General features: G+C 41.6%; 1 long non-coding RNA gene across 2 annotated transcripts in view; it reads right to left on the bottom strand.

The window, feature by feature from the left end:
- The window catches only part of LOC309659233, a 44,230-nt gene extending 22,649 nt beyond the window's left edge, over positions 1-21,581 (bottom strand). Inside the window, exons 1-2 of one of the 2 annotated variants that reach the window (XR_014262685.1) lie at positions 21,347-21,581; positions 19,898-20,004 (exon numbers count right to left, since the gene is read on the bottom strand). This is a non-coding gene — a long non-coding RNA (uncharacterized lncRNA). Of the gene's footprint in view, positions 1-19,897; positions 20,853-21,346 lie in introns of those variants that run through there. The other variant, XR_014262686.1, reaches the window with a different exon arrangement.
- Positions 21,582-21,957: the final 376 nt, after the last annotated feature.

Genomic DNA, 21,957 nt, shown 5'->3' with positions numbered 1-21,957 from the left:
TGGAATATTACTCAGCCATAAAAAAGAATGAAATACTGCCATTTGCAGCAACACGGATGAACATAGAGATTATACTAAGTGAAGTAAGCCAGACAGAGAAAGACAAATATATGATATCACTTATACATGGAATCTAAAAAACAGTGATAGAAATGAACTTATATACAAAACAGAAATAGACACACAGACACTGAAAACAAACTTATGGTTACCAAAGGGGAAAGGAGGGGGGAGGAATAAATTAGGAGTTTGGGATTAACATATACACTATTATATATAAAGTAGATCACCAACAAGGACCTCCTGTATAGCACAGGGAACTATACTCAATATTTTGTAATAACCTAGAAGGGAAAAGAATCTGAAAAAAATAGATATATATGTGTGTGTATAATGGAATCACTTTGCTATACACCTGAAACTAACACAACTGAAACTAACACAACATTGTATATCAACTATAATTTTTTTTTAAAATGGGAAAAAAGATGTAAAATAGGACATCAAAATCACAGAATGTGGGGGAGGGGAGTAAAATAATGTAGATCTCTTAGAATGTGTTTGAACCTATATGACTACCAGTCTAAAACAAGTAGATACAGTTATCGGTTAACATACTTGAAAACCAGGGTAACCACAAATCAAAAACTTACAATAGATTCACAGAAACCGGAAAAAAAAGGGACTCAAGCATAATACAAAAAAAAAAACCCCATCAAACCACAGAAGGAAAAACAAAAAGAAGGAGAAAGGAACAAAGAAGAAGTACAAAGTCAACTGGAAAAAAAAAGGTTTAAAATGACAATAAATACATACTTATCAGTAATTACTTTAAATGTCAATGGCCTACATGCCCCAATCAAAAGACATTGAGTGGCAGATTGGATAAAAAGAAAAAATGGACCTTCAATATGCAGCCTATAAGAGATGCACTTTATGGTGAAAGACACACATAGATTGAAAGTGAGGGGATGGAAAAGGGTATTTCATGCAAATGGACATGAAAAGAAAGCGAGGGGAGGCAATACTCATATCAGACACAATAGACTTTAAAACAAAGTCCATAAAGAAAGACAAAGAAGGACCTATATAATGATACAGGGATCAGTACACGAGGATATTACACTGGTTAACATATATACACCCAATATAGGAACACTTAAATACATAGAACAAATACAAGCAGATATAAAGGGAGAAATTAACAGGAATACAATTATAACAGGAGATTTTAATATTCCTTTGACATCAATGGATATATCTTCCAAACGGAAAAATCAATAAGACAACAGAGATCATAAATGACATAATAGAACAGTTGGACTTAATTGTATCTACAAGACACTACATCCAAAAAAACCCAGAATACACATTCTGTTCAGGTGCACATGGAACATTCTCTAGGACTGACCACATACTCGACACAAAACAATCCTCAACAGATTTAAGAGGACTGAAATCGTTTCAAACATCTTTTCTGACCACAAAGGTATGAAACTAGACATCAACCACAGAAAGAAAAACAGGAATAAAATGATCACATGGAGACTAAACAGCATGCTACTAAAAAACAAGTGGGTCAACAATAAAATCAAAGGGGAAATCAGAAAATATCTTGAGACAAATAACAATGAAGCTCACAGCATCTATGGGATGCAGCAAAAGCAGTTCTAAGAGGGAAGTTCATAGCGATACAGGCCTTCCTCAAAACACAAGAAAGTTCTCAAACAACCTAAAATAATTATAAAAAGAACAACAAATAAAATTCAAAGTCAGCAGAAAGAAAGAAATAAGATCAGAGAGGAAATACATAAAAGAGAGATCAAAAAAAAGAAAAATAGGAAAGATCAATAAAACCAAGAGCTGTCATTTTTGAAAATTTAAACAAAATTGATAAAACTCTAGCTAGGCTCACCAAGAAGAAAAGAAAGAGAACACAAATAAACAAAATAAGAAATGAAAGAGGAGAAATAACAATCAATACCACAGAAATACAAAAAATCATAAGAAAATACTACAAACAGTTATATGCCAACAAATCGGACAACCTAGAAGAAATGGACAAGTTTCTAGAAATATACAGTCTTCCAAAACTGAGACAGGAAGAAACAGGTAATTTGAACAGACCAATCACTAGAAGTGAATAGAATCTGTTAAAAAAAAAAAAAAAATCCCTGCAAACAAAAGTCTGGGACCAGATGGCTTCACTGGGGAATTCTATCAAACATACAAAAAACTTATACTGAAACTTCTCAAACTCTTCCAAAAGATTGAAGAGGAGGAAACACTCCCAAAGTCATTCTATGAAGCCACCATCACCCTGATACAAAACCAGAGACACTACAAAAAAACAAAATTACAGGCCAATATCTTTGATGAATATAGATGCAAAAATCCTCAACAAAATATGAGCAAATCAAATCTGACAATATATAAAAAGAATCATACACCATGATAAAGTTGGATTCATTCCAGTGTTGCAAGGATTGTTCATCATATACAAATCAATCAATTTGATACACCACACCAACAAAAGGAAAGACAAAAACAATATGATCAATGCAGAAAAAGCATTTGATGAAATGTATTCATGATAAAAACTCTCACTAAAGTTAGATGGAACATATATCAACATAATAAAGGCCATTTATGATGAACCCATAGCCAACACAGTACTCAGTGGTGAAAAGCTAAAAGCCTTTCTGCTAAATTCAGGATTCCAAGACAAGGATCCCACTCTCACCACTTCTATCCCACATAGTATTGGAAGTCCTAGCCACAGCAATCAGACAATAAAAAGAAATAAAAAATTATTCAAATTGGAAGGGAAGAGGTAAAACAGTCACTATTTGCAGATGACATGATACTCCTCTATACATAGAAAACCCTAAAGGCGCCACACAAAAACTATTAGAAGAAATAAATGAATTCAGTAAGGTAGCAGGAGACAAGATTAATATACAGAAATCTGTTGCATTTCTTTATGCTAACAATGAAATATCAGAAAGAGAAAGTAAAAAAAACAATCCCATTCAAAATCATGTCAAAAAAACAATAAAATACCTAGGAATAAATTTAACCAAGGAGGTGAAAGACCTATCTGCTGAAAACTATAAAACATCGATAAAGGAAACTGAAGATGATGAAAAGAAATGGAGAGATATCCTTTGGTCTTGGACTAGAAGAATTAATATTGTTAAAATGTCCATACTACCCAAAGCAATCTACAGATTTAATGTGATCCCTATCAAAATACCCATGACATTTTTCACAGAACTAGAACAAATAATCCTAAAATTTATATGGAACCACAAAAAGACCTCGAATTGCTAAGGCAATCCTGAGGAAAAAGAAAAAAGCTGGAGGCATATTCCTCCCAGACTTCAGACAATACTACAAAGCTACAGTAATCAAAACAGCATGGTATTGGCACAAAAACAGACATACAGATCAATGGAATAGAACAGAGAGCCCAGAAATAAACCCACACACCCATGGGCAATTAATCTTTGACAAATAGGCAAGAGTATACAATGGAGAAAAGAGTCTCTTTAGCAAGTGGTGTTGGGAAACCTGGACAGCTACATGTAAATCAATGAAAATAGAACACTCCCTCACACCATATACAAAAATAAACTCAAAATTTAGGTTTAAAGACTTAAATATAAGACATGACACCAGAAAACTCCTAGAAGAGAACATAGGCAAAATATTCTCAGACATAAATTGTAGCAATATTTTCATAGATCAGTGTCCCAAGACAAAAAGAGTTAAAAGCAAAAATAAACAAATGGGACCTAATTAAACTTACAAGCTTTTGCACAGCAAAGGAAACCATCAACAAAATGAAAAGACCACCTACAGAATGGGAGAAAATATTTGTAAACGATATGACCAACAAGGGGTTAATATCCAAGATATACAGGGACTTTTCTGGTGTTCCAGTGGTTAAGACTCCATGCTTCCAATGCAGGGGGCTCAGGTTCTGTCCCTAGCTGGGGAGCTAAGATCCCACATGCTGTGTGGCATGGCCAAAAAAAAAAAGTATATACATATATATGTACACACACACACACAAACAGCTCATACAACTCAGTATCAAAAAAAAAAAAAAAAAAGAAAAACCCAGTCAAAAAATGGGCAGAAGAGAAATGCAAATAAAAACCACAATGAAGCATCATCTCACACCAGTCAGAATGGCCACTGTCAAAAAGTCTACAAATAATAAATGCTGGAGAGGGTGTGGAGAAAAGGAAACCCTCCTACACTGTTGGTGGGAATGTAAATTGGTGCAGCCACTATGGAAAACAGTATGGAGGTTCCTTAAAAAGCTAAAAATTGAACTACCACATGATCCAGCAATCCCACTTCTGGGCATATGTCTGGCAAAGACGAAAACTCTAATTTGAAAAGATACATACACCCCAATGTTCAGAGCAGCACTATTTACAATAGCCAAGACATGGAAGCAACTCAGATGTCCATCAGCAGATGAATGGATAAAGATGTGGTATATATATACAATGGAATATTACTCAGCCATAAAAAAGAATGAAATACTGCCATTTGCAGCAACATGGATGAACCTAGAGATTATCATACTAAGTGAAGTAAGCCAGACAGAGAAAGACAAATATATGATATCACTTATACATGGAATCTAAAAAACAATGATAGAAATGAACTTATATACAAAACAGAAATAGACACACAGACACAGAAAACAAACTTATGGTTACCAAAGGGGAAAGGAGGGGGGAGGAATAAATTAGGAGTGTGGGATTAACAGATACAAAATACTATACATAAAATAGATATGCAACAAGGATTTAGTGTATAGCACAGGGAACTATATTCAGTCTTGCAATAACCTATAATAGAAAATAATCTGAAATATATATATCTGAATCACTTTGCTGTACACCTGAAACTAACACAATATTTTAAATCAATAATACTTTAATAAATAACTAAATAAAAATAAAATCCAACCTGGCATCTCTGTATTCTAGGGAGTCACCAAGGGGGTGGGGGAAGCCCCCCAGGCATAGTCTGGGTGAGGCAAGTGGGGTCTGGGTGAATGCCCTTGACCTGCCTACTCAGTGGGGGAGTCTGAAACCTGTGCTTGCTGTCACTTGGTACCACATGGCAAGAAAGTGGAAAATGTATGAAGTGCAGAGAGTGGCTGCTGCCTCGCGTCTCTGGATCTGCCTTCAGGGGAAGAGCTCGCTTTGATCCACATCCAGTCTTTCTAGTCAACAGCCTTTGAAGATGAAGGAACAAATGGCCTGGCCCTGTGCTTCCCGAAATAAGCCCGAAGTCTGGTGTGGCTCTGTCTAGAGCCCCCTTCCTGCTCCTTGCTCTATTTCTTCTTTCCCACCTCCTGCTCCTCCATGACTGCTCAGCTCAGGGCCAGAGGAAGCCTTCTCTGAACCCCAACCTGAGGTTCGATATCCCTCCTCTGTCACCCACAACACTTGTGCGTCCCTCTGTAACAGTGTGGAGAATTTCGTGTGTCAAGGGTTTCTTGTAAGAGAAAGCAGTCACACTGAGCAGAGGGCTCCATCTCCTGCGCAGCAGGCATTTAGGAGGTCCGGGACCCTCTGACTCGTAGCATCCTATAGTCCCCGGCCTGGCCTGCAGAGGGAAGCAGGAATCCAGGGGCCCCTTGACAGGCGGCTGTGAGGCCTGGACTATCGGGGTAAAGGACAGAGAAGTGCTAGGGCCTGTTTTAAGAAAAGAGTCATGAGTGAGGGATCCAGAGTATGGGGGGCATGTGGAGACATGAGGAGTTTTCCAGAAAGTATAAGAGATGATGACACTGGTGGCAGGGCATTATGAATGGGATCACCTTTCCCCTTTTTCACAAAACATAAATAGAGATGGACCTTGCTGTTGCATTTAACTTTGGCTGCTGGACTACATGATGCTGGATGCCACAAAAGGCTGGGACTGGGTCACGTGGGGCCCACGGGTTTGTTGCCCAGACACCACTGTAACCTTGCTGCCTTGCCAATCTTCCAACTGTGCCGGTAATCTCTGCACCACTCGAAGGCAGGAACCCTGGCATCCTTGTGCCCCCAGCACTTTGACACAGTGCCTGACACATGGTGGGCACTCATTCAATCTTTGTCATTTGATTGCATGAATAAGTGAAAACCATGCTCACACCTTGAGTAGAGAAGAGAAATGGCACCAGTGGGTTTCGGAGCAAGAGGGAAGAGTGGAGAGAGGCCCAGAGCTGCCCACATCATAGAATCCCAGGGCCAAAGGAGGGGCAGTGGAAGAGCACTGAGCAACTGGGAGGATGTAGCATTAGAGCCAAATTAGGGGAGATAAGTGGAGGCCCAGAAGTCAACACTCATGCCAGGAAAGCTCCCTCTGTGTCCCCATTTAATGAATATTCTGCGCTCACATTGGTCCTTTCTTCAAGCTAAATTAATTCCTGGGACTTGACAGTCCCTGTGGCAATTGTTTTGCCCATAAAATTTCCAGTATCTGATTAGAGGATGCCCTCAAATGTTCCCTTAGCCCTGCTCAGTGGGACCGAGGAGGATAATCCTGAGGTGGATGTAGAGTGGGAAAGAGAGGCTTAGAGAGGTAGTGAGCTCCCCGTCACTGGAGGTATGCCAGCACAGCCTCTTGTGAGAGAACATGAGATGAATGTTGAGCAACAGATGGGAGCTCGAATGGCCTGACCTTGGTGTTCCTGATGACCCTGAGATTCTCAATTTCCAAGCCTATTCCCTGCCCTTTTCTCCACAATTAACCTCATTAAGAAACATTTACCCTCTACACCTGAGCATTTTCAGGTTCCAGTTCTAGAGGCTCTGCCTACTTCCAGAAAGGAGACTCCTCTCTAAAAACTACAGGACCAGGATCCTATGAAAATCCCTTCCATACTCTCATCACTCTCCCTCCCCCCCCCCTTCCATGTGGTAATCTTAACTTCTTGTAAGAAGTACTATAAAAAGTCACACTGGGCATCCCACAGGCAAACAGAGATCCGGAAGGGAGGGAGATGGTTTGGGGAAGGGGAATCAGGCTGGGTCTGGCTTGAAAGTTGGTGAAAAGGGGCTTGATGGAAACTCATGCTGCCGCAGGGATTTGATTTGTGGTTCTAGCCCATGTGCTGCTCAGCTCCCAGTTCAAGCCACACCCGTGGGCTGAAACCCTGAGAAGGGAGGGGGATTAATAAAAGCCTCATTAGAAAGCAGAAAAATCCTTTAAAAAAATTACAGCCAACATTAAAAATAAGGTTAATGATCTTAGCAAAATGGAGAAAGAACAATCCTGACCCAACCGAGATAAAATTTACCAGTGCCAGACGGTGCTGGCTGTGATTTCTTTTTCTTAAAAAAAAGAAAAAGAAAAAAAAAGATGTCATCAACAAACACTATAGATGCTCTGGACTTCAGCTGAGTGAGTGTAATCCAGGAAGTCTTTGGTCACAGATTGACACCAGGTTGGCTTAAGCCCTCTCTGGGTTCAGCTTGCAGGGAAGCACAGGAGCCCCACTAGCCTCAGGTCTGGAATGTGTAACAACTATAGACACACCACCCAGCTGCTTCCTGCTGTACAAATGGCAGTGGGGCCTTTCTCTCTGAAATAAGGGTATTAAACCCTGTTACCCTCTTCCGTTTCCAGCCCTCCTTTCACTTCCACTCCCTCTTGGGATAAATGGAGTGGCAGGGGAAGTATGCAAATGGGAGCCTTCCTGTACATGTTCAGAGGACTTCACAGTTCATAAACAAGCTCTTACAGAGGGTCTTCACTTTCACAACCTCATTTAGCCTTACAGCAGTGTACCAACCACCTCCCCCTGCCCTCAAAGATGGAAAGGAAAGGACCATTATCCCCATGGTACATATAAGATAACCTGAAGGTCACAGAGGTCAAGTTCTTTGCTTAAGCTGGCCTAGCCTGAAAGTTGTAGAACTGGTATGATAGCAAAGGACTCCTGGCTTCCAACTTTTCTGTCATTCAACAAATCTTTATTTGGTTCCTGCTGTGTATCAAACACTATTCAAGGCACTAGAGATATAGCAGTGATCAGGAAAGACATGGTCCCTGCCCTCATGGAGCTTATCTTCTAATGGAAAGAGACAGGTAACAAAGAAATAAACCAATAAACAAACAAGATCATCTTACACAGTGATGAGTGGTATAAAGGTGATTTCATAGTGACTGGAGTGGGAGGTGCTGCTTTAGAACTAATGGTCAGGGAAGTAGGTGACCTTTGAACCAAGAACTGAACAAGGAGGAGACAGCCCTGTGAAATCCTCGGGGAAGAGGATGCCAGGCAGAGGGAACAGCAAGAGCAAAGGCACCAAGGAAGGAAAAAGACTCTCAGAGGGCCAGGGTAGCTGAGGACAGAGAGGAGGGCCAGGGAGGGAGGTGGGGTCAGAATGAGACGTCACATCAGGAGGGCCTCATCTGCCACAGGAAGGAATGGGGTTTTATCCAAAGTGTGATGGGAAGACACTGGAGAATTTGAATTAGGGAAGTGACATGATCTGGTCATTGTATAGAAAGTAGAGTATAGGTGGGCAAGTGTGTCAGGAGGAAGACTAGTTAGGAGGTGATAAAACAGTTTAGGCAAAAGGTGATAGAAAGGTGTAGGCTTGAACTGGTGACCAGTTAAGGTGGAATAAGAAATGAAAGAACAGGATATATTTTGAAGGGGTAGCAGCCAGGCCTTGCCAAGGAAAAGGGCTGCAGGAAGGCTGGTATGAATAAAAGAGGGGGATTACAGCTTTCTCCTGTGTTTTCGGCTCGAGCAATTTGATGCATGCCTTTATTAAGATACAGAAGGCTTAGAGAGAAGCAGCCCTTTTTTTTTTTTTTTAGGGGAGAAGAAATCGTGTCTTGTTGAAAACAAATGTGAGATTTTTTTAAAAAAACAACCAAGTAGAAGTTTCAAACATATTGTCGGAGTTCAGGGGAGAGACTGGTTATGGGCTATCCATCTGAGAGTCAGATTTGCGGTTTCAGGATGGTTAAGTGAGGCCATATTGTACCCGCCTCATTATCCTCTTGAAAATCACCTCCAAAACAAAATAAAACAAAAACCTAAAGTAAAACTCCAAGTCTGATGAAGTGAGGAGAAGTCTGTAACTTCAAACCACAATATATGAAGATGGGAGGTAGACAGAGGGACGAGAAATGATTTAGCAGAGAGGAGAAAGCCCAAATCTAAGCGCCTGAAGGAAGGGGATACCAGCAGGAAGGAATCTGGTCCACCTTGCAGAACCCCTGTGAAGAACAGGAGTCGGGGGCACTAGATAAGAAAGACGGGGGTGACGCCAGGGAAATGGGGGCTGAAAACAGGGAGAGGATTTTGAAAATTCATGTCAGGAAAAGTAGTCCTTGCCCAGATACTCACCAATGAGTACCCCTTCCCCAATCTGGCAGGAAACTGGAACTTTGTTTTCTGAATAATGAACCAGGGAGGCCTGAGAGTGGGAGGGCAGTGATGAAGCCCTAAGTACAACAGACTAAACAAGAATTTGTAACCTGACAGATGAGCCTGCCCCAGCCTCTTCCCTAGAAGCTAGGCATCTATCCTTGGGCAGGCAGGAAGAGGAGGAGCTTTCTATTCTCTAGAGAAACTGAAGTGCCCAGTACCCACAGCTACTGACTTTGGGGACCCCAAGTGAAAATACCATGGACCTCCTGCTCACCCCACAAGGCAGCTCGCCAGTCTCCTACATCCCACCTGTGCCTTAGTTTCCCATAACATTTGGACACAAAGGCACAGTCAAGTTCCATCAAATATTTGAGGAAAACCTCCAACACAAAACAGATCAAGACAATCGAAAAAAGGCACCCAGAAGTAGATAATACCCAGAGATAAAGAAAATGTCAAAATAAATGATAATATCCTCAGAAAGAAGAGATGGTATTAAATTCATGAGACACAAATAGAAGCTATTAAAAAAAGGAACAGCCAGAGATCATAACATATTCTCGGAAATTAGAAATGATACTAATATAAAAAATTTAATAATAGGGTTGAATGATAAATTTGGGAAAGATCACCAGAAAATGGGGTGGGAGGACAAAGGTGGAAAGCAGTAAAGTTTTTTTAAATTAGAAGGTCTATGCAGATGACATGATACTATATATAGAAAACCCTAAAGACTCCACACAAAAACTATTAGAAGTAATGAATGAATTCAGTAATGTAACAGGATACAAGATTAATATAGAAAACTGTTGCATTTCTTTACACTAGCCATGAAATATCAGAAAGAGAAAGTAAGAAAACAATCTCATTTAAAACTGCATCAAAAAATAAAATAGCTAGGAATAAACTTAACCAAGGCAATGAAAGACCTATACAGTGAGAACTATAAAATATTTAGGAAATTGAAATTGAAGATGATTCACAGAAATGGAAAGATATCCCATGCTCTTGGATTGGAAGAATTAATATTGTTAAAATGGCCAAGCTACCCAGAGCAATCTACAGATTTAATGTGATTCCTATCAAATTACCTATGACAATTTTAACAGAACTAGAACCAATAATCCTAATATAGAACCACAAAAGACCCAGAATTGCCAAAGTAATCCTGAGAAAAAAGAACAAAACTAGAGGCATAAGACTCCCAGACTTCAAACAACACTACAAGGCTACAGTTATCAAAACAACATGATATTGGCAAAAAACAGACATATTGACCAATGCAAGAGAACAGAGAGCCCAGAAATAAACCCACACACCTACAGTCAATTAATCCTCGACAAAGGAGGCAGTATACAATGGAAAAAAAGAGTCTCTTCAACAAGTAGTATTGGGATAGTTGGACAGCTGCATGTAAATCAATGAAGTTAGAACACACCCTCACATCATACACAAAAATAAACTCAAAATGATTTAAAGACTTAAATATAAGACATGACACCATGAAACTCCTAGAAGAAAAACTCAGGCAAAACATTCTCTGACATAAATTGTGCCAATGTTTTCTTAGGTCAGTATCCCAAGGCAATAGAAACAAAAGCAAAAATAAACAAATGGGACCTAATCAAACTTACAAGCTTCTGTACAGCAAAGGAAACCATAAATAAAATGAAAAGACAACCTACAGACTGGGAGAAAATATTTGCAAACGTTGTGACTGACAAGGGCTTAGTTTCCAAAATATAAAAACAGCTCATACAACTCAACAACAGCAACAAAAAACAAACAACCTGATTAAAAAATGGGCAGAAGACCTAAATAGACATTTCTTCAAAGAAGACATACAGATGACCAACAGGCACAGAAAATGATGCTCAACATTGCTATTTATTAGAGAAATGCTGATGCTGAGTTAGCATCTCCCCACAACTAGGGCACCTACCAGATGCTGGTGGGGAACCTCGACACCCAAGGGGATGGGAGGAACCACCGAGTGAACAGGTAGGATGTGGAGGGAAGCAAGGGGGGAGGAGAAGTGGAGGTCAGATGGGACCAGTGCCCCTGAGGGGTGGCTGGGGGAGGGGAGGGGTTCCCATGCCTGGAGGTACCCTCAGAGGTTCAGAGGATGGGGCAGGGGTGGGGGGTGGGAATACGGGTGGCCTTTCCCCTGCTCACTGAGGCCCTGGGAAGCCTACTGGGGTCCTGGGCCAGGTCCTCCGCCCTCTGGGGCCCCCTCCTGCCACATGGGTCCTAGGGGTGTGGGAGGGAGGCGGGGGTAAGAAGAGTAGAGATGAATGGAGAGGGAACCTTGGGGGTCGGAGGATCGGGGAGAGAAAGCAGCTTGCGTTTCCCCTGCCCACTCGGGCCCCGGGGAGCCTGCTGGTGTCCCGGACATGGTCCTCTGCCCTCTGCAGCCCCCTCTGCCATGTGGGTCCTAGGGGCGTGGCGGGGGGCAAGAAGAGTAGAGGTGAATGGGGAGCCTGTTGAGGTCCCGGGCCTGATCATTTGCACTGAGAGGCCAGAGGCACTCCGGAAGCCCTCTGGCTGCACTGAGCCTAAGCCCAGCCCCCCACCCCCCCGAAAGCCTTTTCCGGCACCTGGGTCCTAAGCCTAGGTCCTGCCCCTGCCTAAGCCCCACCCCCACCTAAGCCCCGACCCCCACAGCCAAGGCCTTTTCTGGCCTTTTTTTTTTTTTTTTTTTTCTGTTTTTTTGCTAAAGTGGTTCTGTTTTACCTTCTGGTTGTTGTTTCATTTATATTTTATTTTTTCTAACATATCTGTTAGTTTTCTAATCTTATTTTATTTTTTACTCTTTGTTATCGTTCTGCCCTTTTTTTTTTTGCCACCCTGCACAGCTTGCAGGATCTTGGTTCACGGGCTGGGGGTTGGGCCAGAGCTCCTGTGGTGGGAGCAACAAGTCTGAACCACTGGACTTACAGAGAACCTCAAACCCCAGGAAATATTAATCAGAGTGAGGTCTCCCAGAGGTCCTCATCTTGGCACCAAGACCCAGCTCTACCCAACAGCCTACAAACTCCAGTGCTGAAAGCCTCAGGCCAAACAACCAGTAAGACAGGAACACAGTCCCGCCCATCAAAAAAAAAAAAAAAAATTACAACAAAAAAATATGTTACAGATGAAGGAGCAAAGTAAAAACCAACAAGACCAAATAAATGAAGAGGAAATAGGCAACCTACCTGAAAAAGAATTCAGAGTAATGATAATAAAGATGATCCAAAATCTTGGAAATAGAATGGAGGCATGTATCGAGAAAATACAAGAAATGTTTAACAAAGACCTAGAAGAACTAAAGAACAAACAAACAGAGATGAACAACACAATAACTGAAATGAAAAATACACTAGAAGGAATCAATAGGAGAATAACTGAGGCAGAAGAACGAATAAGTGAGCTGGAAGATAGAATGGTGGAAATAACTGCCGAGGAGCAGAATAAAGTAAAAAGAATGAAAAGAATTGAAGACAGTCTCAGAGACCTCTGGGACAACACTAAACACACCAACATTCAAATTATAGGGGTCCCAGAAGAAGAAGAGAAAAAGAAAGGGTCTGAGAAAATATTCAAAGAGATTACAGTCAAAAACTTCCCTAACATGGGAAAGGAAATTGCCACCCAAGTCCAGGAAGTGCAGAGAGTCCCACACAGGATAAACCCTAGGAGAAACACACCAAGAAACATATTAATCAAACTAACAAACATTAAATTCAAGGGAAAAATATGAAAAGCAGCAAGGGAAAAGCAAAAGAATAACATACAAGGGAATCCCCATAAGGTTATCAGCTGATTTTTCAACAGAAACTCTGCAAGCCAGAAGGGAGTGGCAGGATATATTTAAAGTGATGAAAGAGAAGAACCTGCAACCAAGATTGCTCTACCCAACAAAGATCTCATTCAGATTCGATGGAGAAATCAAATGCTTTACAGACAAGCAAAAGCTAAGAGAATTCAGCATCCCCAAACCAGCTTTACAACAAATGCTAAAGGAACTTCTCTAGGTGGGAAACACAAGAGAAGAAAAAGACCCACAAAAACAAACCTAAAATAATTAAGAAAATGGTAGTAGGAACATACATATCGATAATTACCTTAAATATAAATGGATTAAATGCCCCAACCAAAAGACTCAGACTGGCTGAATGGATACAAAAACAAGACCCATATATATGCTGTCTACAAGAGACCCACTTCAGTCCTAGGGCCACATACAGACTGAAAGTGAGAGGATGGAAAAAGATATTCCATGCAAATGGAAATCAAAAGAAAGCTGGAGTAGCAATACTCATATCAGATAAAATAGATGTTAAAATAAAGACTGTTGCAAGAGATAAGGAAAGACACTACATAATGATCAAGGGATAAATCCGAGAAGATATAACAATTATAAATATTTATGCACCCAACATAGGAGCACCTCAATACATAAGGCAAATACCAACAACCATAAAAGGGGAAATCGACAGTAAAACAATAATAGTGGGGTACTTTAACACCCCACTTACACCAATGGACAGATCATCCCAACAAAATAAATAAGGAAACACAAGCTTTAAGTGACACAATAGACCAGATAGATTTGATTGACATTTATAGGACATTCCACCCAAAAGTGGCAGAATACACTTTCTTCTCAAGTGCACACAGAACATTGTGCAGGATAGATCACATCTTGGGTCACAAATCAAGCCTCAGAAAATTTAAGAAAATTGAAATCATATCAAGCATCTTTTCTGACCACAACACTATGAGATTAGAAATCAATTACAGGAAAAAAAATAGTAAAAAACACAAATACATGGAGGCTAAATAGTGTGCTACTAAATAACCAAGAGATCACTGAAGAAATCCAGGAGGAAATTTTTAAAAATACATAGAAAACAATGACAATGGAAACACGATGACCAAAAACCTTCAAAAGCAGTCCTAAGAGGGAAATTTATAGTAATTCAATCTCACCTTAAGAAACAAGAAAAATCTCAAATAAACAATCTAACCTTACACCTAAAGCAACTAGAGAAAGAAGGAGAAAACCCGAAGTCAGTAGTAGGAAAGAAAGCATAAAGATCAGAGCAGAAATAAATGAAATAGAAATGAAGAAAATGATAGCAAAGATCAATAAAACTAAAAGCTTGTTCTTTGAGACGATAAACAAATTTGATAAACCTTTAGCCAGACTCATCAAGAAAAAAAGGGAGGGGACTTAATAAAATTAGACATGAAAAAGAAATTACAACTGACACTGCAGAAATACAAAGGATTATAAGAGACTACTACAAGAAACTATATGCCAATAAAATGGACAACCTCGAAGAAATGGACAAATTCTTGGAAAGGTACAATTTTCCAAGACTGAACCAAGAAGAACTGGAAAATATAAACAGACCTATCACAGGTAATGAAATTGAAACTGTAATTAAAAGTCTTCCAATAAACAAAAGTCCAGGACCAGATGGCTTCACAGGTGAATTCTATCAAACATTTAGAGAAGAGCTAACACCGATCCTTCTCAAACTCTTTCAAAAAATTGCAGAGGGAGGAACACTCCCAAATTCGTTCTACGAGGCCACCATCACCGTTATACCAAAACCAGACAAAGATATCACAAAAAAAAGAAACTTACAGACCAATATCACTGATGAATATAGATGCAAAGATCCTCAACAAAATACTAGCAAACAGATCCAACAACACATTAAAAGGATCATACACCATGATCAAGTGGGATTTGTTCCAGGAATGCAAGGATTCTTCAATATATGCAAATCAATCAATGTGATACACCATATTAACAAATTAAGGAATAAAAACCACATGATCATCTCAATAGATGCAGAAAAAGCTGTTTACAAAATTCAACACCCATTTGTGATAAAAACTCTCCAGAAAGTGGGCATAGAGGGAACCTACCTCAACATAATAAAGGCCATATATGACAAACCCACAGCAAACATCATTCTCAATGGTGAAAAATTGAAAGTATTTCCACTAAGATCAGGAACAAGAGAAGGATGTCCACTATCGCCACTTTTATTCAACATAGTTATGGAAGTCCTAGCCACAACAATCAGAGAAGAAAAGGAAATAAAAGAAATACAAATTGGAAAAGAGGAAGTAAAACTGTCACTGTTTGCAGATAACATGACTCTATACATAGAAAATCCTAAAGATGCCACCAGAAAACTACTAGAGCTAATCAATGAATTTGGTAAAGTTGCAGGATACAAAACTAATGCACAGAAATCTCTTGAATTCCTATACACTAACAACAAAAGATCAGAAAGAGAACTTAAGGAAATAATCCTGTTTACCATTGCAACAAAAAGAGTAAAATACCTAGGAATAAACCTACCTAAGGAGGCAAAAGACCTGTACTCAGAAAACTATCAGACACTGATGAAAGAAATCAAAGATGACAAACAGATGGAGAGACATAACACGTCCTTGGATTGGAAGAATCAATATTGTGAAAATGAATATACTACCCAAAGCAGTTGGGTACTATACTACAGATTCAATGCAATCCCTATAAAATTACCAATGGCATTCTTCACAGAATTAGAAAAAAAATTTTACAATTTGTATGGAAACACAAAAGACCCTGAATAGCCAAAGCAATCTTGAGAAAGAAAATTGGAGCTGGAAGAATCAGGCTCCCTGACTTCAAATTATACTACAAGTCTACAATAATCAAGACAGTATGGTACTAGGATGAAAACGGAAATATAGATCAATGGTACAGGATAGAAAGCCCAGAGATAAACCCACACACATATGGTCACCTAATTTACGACAAAGGAGGTAAGAACATACAATGGAGAAAAGACAGCCTCTTCAATGAGTGGTGCTGGGAAAACTGGACAGCTACATGTAAAAGAATGAAATTAGAACACTCCCTAACACCATACACAAAAATAAACTCAAAATGGATTAAAGACCTAAATATAAGACCAGACACTATAAAACTATTAGAGGAAAACATAGGAAAATACTCTTGGACATAAATCACAGCAAGATCTTTTTTGATCCACCTCCTAGGGTAATGAAAATAAAAACAAAAATAAACAAATGGGACCTAATGAAACTTAAAAGCTTTTGCACAGCAAAGGAAAATATAAACAAGACGAAAAGACAACCCTCAGAATGGGAGAAAATATTTGCAAATGAAGCAACAAAGGATTAATCTCCAAAATATACAAACAGCTCACGGAGCTCAGTATCAAAAAAACGAACAACCGAATCAAAAAATGGGCAGAAGACCTAAACAGACATCTCTCCAAGGAGGACAGACAGATGGTCAAGGGGCACATGAAAGGATGTTCAACATCATTAATTATTAGAGAAATGCAAATCAAAACCACAGTGAGGTACCACCTCACACCGGTCAGAATGGTCATCATTTAAAAATCTAAAAATAACAAATGATGGAGAGGGTACAAAGAAAGGGGAACCCTCCTACACTGTTGGTGGGAATGTAAATTGGTGCAGCCACTATGGAAAGCAATATGGAGGTTCCTCAAAAAACTAAAAATAGAGTTGTCATATGATCCAGCAATCCTACTTCTGAGCATATGTCCAGACAAAACTATAACTCAAAAAGATACGTGTACCCCTATGTTCATAGCAGCACTATTCACAATAGCCAAGACATGGAAACAACCTGGATGTCCATCAACAGATGAATGGATAAAGATGTGGGACATATATACAATGGAATACTACTCAGCCATAAAAAAGAATGAAATAACGCCATTTGCAGGAACATGGATAGACCTACAGATTATCATACTAAGTGAAGTAAGTCAGACAGAGAAAGAGAAATACCGTATGATATCACTTTTATGTGGAATCTAAAATATGACACAAATGAACTTATTTACACAACAGAAACAGACTCACAGACATAGCAAACAGACTTGTGGTTGCCAAGGGGAAGTAGGGGTGGGAGAGATATGGATTGGGAGTTTGGGGTTAGCAGATGCAAACTATTTTATATAGAATGGATAAACAACAAGGTCCTGCTGTATAGCACAGGGAACTACATTCAATATCCTGTGATAAACCATAATGGAAAAAATATAAAAAAGTGTGTACATATGTATAACTGCATTACTTTACTGTACAGCAGAAACTAACACAACATTGTAAATCAACTATACATCAATAAAAAATAATAAATTAGAATGTAATTTCAGAAGGTCCAATAGGAGTTCTAGAAAGAGAAATCAGAGAAAGTAGTAGGGAGGACATTACCAAAGGAATAATATAAGACATGTAAGAAAATAAAAGAAATAACATAAGAAAAGTTCCCAGAACTGGAGGACATAATGCCCAATCCAAAGAATGCCAGAAGGACTATATCAGTGCAATGAACATGAACTCAGACTCAGCTAAATCAGACTGGTCTTCTCCCTCCGGTATAGATTTAAAACTTTTGGCTGTCGTATCACTAGCGATCCCCTTTCAATGCCTGTCCTCAGTAGAGAACAACTTTCTCCCTTGTGCCCTAAATCTACTTTGTGCTGGGGCTGGCTCATATCAGCTTGCAAGAGCTGATAATTTGTCAGGAATTTTGCAATGTGGTTGTGTGATATTGTGATTTATAACAAGACTAGCACAGAGCTTCTAAATCCCTTAAGTGGCAGAGAGATAAAGGTGTCTTTTGTTATGTTAATGAGGTGACTTTTGGGCTGTCCCTAGGTCACCTAAGGATGGAGGCTGGTTGCCAGAGGAAACAACCCTGTGACTGGAGTTGGAACTTTCAATGCCACCTGTCCCACCCTTCCACCCCTGGGGAGGGGAGAGGGGCTAAGGTTGGATCAGTCATCAACGGCCAATGATTTAATAAACCATGTCTATGTATGAAGCCTCCACAAAACCCCAAAAGGATGGGATTTGGAGAGTTTCCTGGTTGAACACCTAGGGATTCAGGTAGAATGGCACACCTGGAGAGGACATGGGAGTCCCTCCCACATACCTCGTCCTATGCATCTCATCCATCTGTTGGTTCTGAGTTATATCTTTTTATATAACCTGGTAATCTAGTAAGTAAAATATTTCTCTGAATTCCCTGAACTGCTCTAGCAAATTAACTGAGCCCAAGAAGGGGGTCATGGGAACCTCTGATCTATGGCTGGTCAGTCATAAGCACAGGTGACAATCTAGACTTGTGACTGGTATCTGAAGTTGGGGAGGGGGCAGTTTTGTAGTGCTGAGCCCTTAACCTGGGGGATCTGATGCTGTCTCTGGGTAGATAGTATCAGAAATGAGTTAATTGTAGAATGCTCAGGTTGTGTCTTAAGAATTTCTGGTTGGTGTCAGGACACCTGTCCCCCACCCCCATGCACATACACCCATACATTGGAATTAGTGATCAGAACTACCTTGTATTTAACAACCTAAAATCATCACTATATAAACTTTCAATTAAATTATCTTAATAGCAAAAATAACGGATACTCAAAACATCACTTCCTAATGGTTTTACACCATTTTATAATTATCTATGCTCTTGAGGTTATCTGTATCTGTATGGTGGAAATACCATCTAAAATCAGGCTACTGGGCATCTTTCTTGACTCTGCATTGGTGACATCACGTTGGTAGTCTGAATTCGACCACAGTGAGAATATTTACACTGCAGGAATTGGCAAACACCACAAACCAGGGCTTTTTCCCCCAGATTGCCAGTGGTTAAACATATACCAGTATATCACTACTTATACAATTCTTTGCATATTCCTCTTGGATATACAGTTGGATGAATGGGCAGATTGCTGGTTGGTTGGTTGGTTATGTAGCTGGTTGGCTAATTGGCGGTGCGATTGGAAGGCCCCTCCCTTTCTGACAGTCCCTGGAGCCTAAAGACCACATTCCCAGTGCATGAACAGCAGAGCAACATGAGGAGGGTCTGACTCTAGCTGCCAAATGTCTGTTCTTAGCTAAAAGTATCATCAGTCGGCTCAGTCTTGCCTAAGCATGGAGAAGGAACAGCTTGCTTGGAGAAGTGGGATATCTCCACCCATATTGCTAGGAGAAGGAAAGCCTTCCATGCAGAGGGAAGAGGCTGCCTTTTAGTCTCTTCATGCCTGTAAGTGGCCTTGGTGTCAAGCTGTTCCCCGCCCGTTTCTCTGCCCACCGCACACCCAGCACTGGAGGCTGACAGCACCACGCCTCACTGACATACTCCTTATCTTCATGGAGCCTTGACGGCAGCTAGGCAAGCGAAGAGCTAGGTACGCAGCTCAGATTATACAGAAATTGCTGGGAAGAAACTCAGGCAGTCACTGGTGCAACAGAATATGAAGGGACCGGCGAAATCAGGAACTCCCTAATAATGACAGGTGTGAATGGCAGCGGGCGGTTGCGTGACCCGATTCCACTGGAGAAGCCAAGCACGGCACCCTTAACCCACCAGTACCTGCCCCCACCCCCAACCCATCTTGCTCAAGAATGTCAGGAAACACCTCCTACCGTTTTCCGGGCTCCTGGAAATGATGGAGGGCTGGGTTCTCATCCCAGCTCTGTTTCTCTGTGACCCTGAGTATGTTAATTCATCCCTCTGGGCCTCAATTTTCCATCTGTAAAGGAATGGAATGAGCTTAGATCAGCATCTCTCAGAACATGTTAATGGCTATTTAAAAGAAAAAAAAAAAAAGATTTTGTGGTCAGAAGTCAGAAGGTTTCTTGGACAAATGTTTGGAAAACCCTAGCCCCATACTGGATCCCTTTCTCAGAGATTTGCAGTGTTCTTGTGTACATATTAAAGACTCTGAGAAGTCCTGCAGGAGAGAACTATGTCTATTTTTATTCTAAGATGTGTCAAATTTATTTCATCACAGAATCCTTTTTAAAGAATTGCTGTTTTGGAGTATCTTCAAGGATGGATAAGAACCTTTTGCAGGTAGGGACCATTCAGTATGACCTAGCTGATTCCAGGGATAATTGTGGTCATTTCATGTTTATTTCCAAGTCACTGGCCGCAGGGTAAACTGAAACAGGATAGAACAAACATTGTGGGCCTCCTCTGTTCCAGGTGCTTTTTACATCTCTCATGTTATTTAAACCTAATGAAAAACTCTGAGAGGAGGGCATATTGCACCAATTTAACAGATGAGGAATGTGAGGCTTACTGATATTAAATTACTGACTCAAAGCTTCACAGTCAGCAAGTGGCAGAGCTGAGATGTGGCCAGAGCATCTGATTCTGAGCCCCCTGCCCTTCCCTCCCCACCGTGCATCTCCCAGGAGGGTAGAGAGGCCTGGGATCGGCTTGTGTTCTTTCTCCCTTTCTGGGCATGATTTGCAGCTGTTCCCATCGCCTCCCGGGCCTGGGCAAGCCCCCTCCCCCCACGCATGGAGCTCCTCCACTCAGCCCCTCAGGGCAGCTGCCCCTGCAGAGCTGTTTGGGCTCTGGCCCCGTCTCTGTGCCGCGGCTGCTCTGTGGCCTGGCTGCCACCCCACCCCCCAGGCTCACCAAGTATTCTGTCTTCCTGGGTTTCTGCCTGGCGTCCTGCACCTCACCCGCCGCAGGCAGTCTCCCCCAGTTCTCCTGGCGCCCTCTCTGTGCCCCCTCCCCGCTCTCACTCCTGGCGCTCGTCATAGTCGGCCTTATATTACAGCCATACATGTGCTTGCTTCCCCTCAGGACTGTTTGTCTGAGTGGCTCAGGAGCCCTGGCTGCTGGCTCAGGGGTTACTGTGGAAAGCGGGGGGTCAGCCCAGCACTTCCCAGAGTGTATCAAGTTTCTGGGACCCTGTTCCTGGCCCCTCTACACCCCACCCCGACCCCACAGACCCTCATGAGTGTGGGCACCCCTGGGAGACAGGAGAGTGAGTAGATGGAAGCTTGGTAGATAGAAGAGTGATACTGGCGTCAGAGAGACCAGCCCTGGCCCTCCACCTTCACCGCTCTGAGCCTCACCTGTGAGACGGGGACCCAGGGTGCGCCTGAGAACTGAACGGAGAAATGCACTTAGCGTCCTCCGCCGCCGGCTCTGCACACAGTGAGCGAGTGATACGCTTGGTGAGGACGAAGCGGACGGCGCTGCCGAAGACGGCTCGGGGCAGAGCCCTCCGGGGCTGCTGCAGGACGGCCTCTCTGGGAAATGGACTGCAGATGAAGAGCGGCCTCGGGGCGCGTACAGGCGAGAGCTGTTAGGAGCCACTCCTGTGCGGGGGCGGGGGGAAGGGAGGACGCAGGATTGCATAAGGGAAGAAGGAGAGGCTCCAGCTGACTCCAGGGCCTGGGAGCGGGGGGCGGGGGCCGGGATGCTTCAGTATTGTCCGGTGTTGGGGGGAGGGGCCAGACATCTATACCCCTAAGTTGAGCACTCACCCACTGTGGGATGCCCCGGAGGGAGGGGAGACCTTGCTCCGGGCAGGTTTCTTCAGCTCAGCCCAACCTCGAAGGCTGCGTGCAGGCTGCTGTCTGGCCACGCTCTTAGCAGCAGGGATGATGAATCCTTCTTTCCGAAGGGGCTCTGAGCAGCTCCTGGTGGTGCCGGCCCCAGAGGTCCTTGAGCGAAGTGGTTC

The sequence above is a fragment of the Balaenoptera physalus genome (genome assembly GCF_965194825.1).
Source record: "Balaenoptera physalus genome assembly, chromosome: 4".
Classification (NCBI taxonomy): Eukaryota; Metazoa; Chordata; class Mammalia; order Artiodactyla; family Balaenopteridae; genus Balaenoptera; species Balaenoptera physalus.
Note: the sequence above shows the minus strand (reverse complement) of the source record. Positions and strands in the feature narration are given on the sequence as shown.